Genomic DNA, 2,500 nt, shown 5'->3' with positions numbered 1-2,500 from the left:
AAAAAAAAAAAAAAAAAAAAAAAAATATATATATATATATATTATATGTATATATATATATATATATATATATATATATATATATATATATATATATATCATTGGATGGTACGTTTGTGAATGAAAACTTTTGCGTATACAAGTACATACGTGAAAATAGAATTACAAAATACAAAATATTCCTTTTTTGTTGTTAAGAAACATTTAGGATTTTGTAGACACCATCATTATTGTATTGTCATCATTATTACAATTATTGTTATTGTTATTATTGTCTTTAATATTATTGTTATTCTTAATAGTATTGTTATAATCATTATTATTAATACTATAATTTTATCATAATCATCATCATTTTATTATCATTATTATTACTATTATCATTATCATTATTAATCATATAGTTTTTATCCTTATTACCAATGTTATCATTACCATCATTTTTGTCATTACTATTTCTTATAATATCATTATCCTCATATTATAATTATCATTGTTGATATCATTATTATCATCATCATCATCATAAAAATTATTGTTACTACGATTTTTTGTTATCCTTATCATTACAATCAATGATAATTTCATTAAATAATTATCATTGTTATAATCATTACCATTATCATTATTATTATTATCATGGTTATCAATATCATTATTGTCATTGCTATTATTATTAGCATTATCATTATTGTTATCATTAGCATTATCATTAATTTCTGTATTATCATCATTATTTTTGTATTATTATTATCATTATTATCCTTAACATTATTATTATTGTTATTTTCATCATTATTATCGTTATCATTATAAATAATCCCTTTACCATTATCATCATTAGTATTATAATTACCATTACTACTATTGTTATTGTTATGATGATAACAATAATGAGAATGATAATACTAATAATGATAATAATAATCATCATGATAAAAACGTTTCTTTATTATAATTGCTATTACTGTAATTATCATTATCATCAATTTTATCACAATGTGCATTTTATTTCATACACGGACACGGTAACTGTCTTGCGTGCAATGAATAATCTTACTGATGGTTCTATGCATTTTCCACTTCGAAGAAATTCACCAAATTAGTATTTTCTTTGTTTAATTGGAACTGAAAATGACCAGATAGTGAACTATTCAAGCCTTTTCAGAAAAGTGTAAACGAAGCATTAAATAACATACTTTCTACAGGCACTGACATGTATTTTACACCACCCTACATTATACTTGTTTCTTCATAGATTCCCAATACTAGCGAAAAAAAAAAATAATAATAGCCCAGGTTAGACCAGGGATGTTCTAGGTTTCGTTCCCTTAGTTCTTTAGATAGAGTGCCTTGGACTGATCATATGAGTGATTTTTCCGGATTCTAGCATAGTTCCCAATTGTATATATGATTTACTGAAAAAAATAATATATATAATAATAATAATAATAATAATAATAATAATAATAATGAATAAAAAAAAAATCACTAGAAAGCAAGTTACTAGAGTAATGGAATTTGATATACTTTCCCTGTTTATATCTAGAGAAAATACTAATAATCAGAAAATAGGTTTTACTTTAGTGTGACTTAGAGCGTCTACGTTAGCTTGTAGGTAGCATTAGGTGGAACAAGCCAAGTTGAGGTCAAATTTACCAAGAAAAACATTTCTCAAGCTTGGGTTAATTTCAGAGTTGCTGAGGAAATTTCCTTTGAAGTAGATAGATTCCATAAAACACTAGTCAGAAGAAAAAACAACAACAACAAAATATGGGGTTTGTATTCCTTCAAATATAAATAAAAAAATCAGATTAATGATCGCCTACAGTAGTCACCTAGTGATACATGCCTCACTATTACTCAAAGTCAGTGAGACCGAGTTAATGTGATGGACCTTCATCAACACCATCATCTGATCTGCCTTAGAAATGAAAGGCTGATGTTCTATTACTCAAAAGTTACTGAAGTCATTATACAAGCAAATTTCCTGTTTCAAGTATCTTTTTTTCCCCTTGGCCACATGGGGCAGTAACTTGAGACAGGTGTATTAGCTGAAGGGGTAAAATTCAAAAAAAAAAAAAAAAAAAAAAAAAAAAAAAAAAAAAAAAAAAAAAAAAATAAAAATATATATATATATATATATATATATATATATATATATATATATATATATATATATATATATATATTGATGTCCACCGTTCCTCATGAGTGACTGAATATGTGGTGTGGTGCAGACCGAATGCAGTTGCCTGTGCAATGTTACCACTCTTAAAACCCGACTGGAATGCGATGACTAGAACGCTGTTAAATGATAAATCTGTCATAAGTCTAAATGATATGTAATTGTGTTTATCGATCGCTTTGTTTCTTGAACAGACTTCTTCTGTAGGATCTCTGTATGTTTATTATGTAGTATATTGTGCTGATGAACTGATAAACCATGTAAACCACTGCGGTCAGTGAGCATACATATGTGTGTTTTATGTGCTTGTGC

Source organism: Penaeus japonicus, unplaced genomic scaffold (genome assembly GCF_977035675.1).
Source record: "Penaeus japonicus unplaced genomic scaffold, GWHDUDI00000001_assembly GWHDUDI00000016, whole genome shotgun sequence".
NCBI lineage: Eukaryota > Metazoa > Arthropoda > Malacostraca > Decapoda > Penaeidae > Penaeus > Penaeus japonicus.
The sequence above is the reverse complement of the archived record's forward strand: the minus strand, read 5'-3'. Positions refer to the sequence as shown.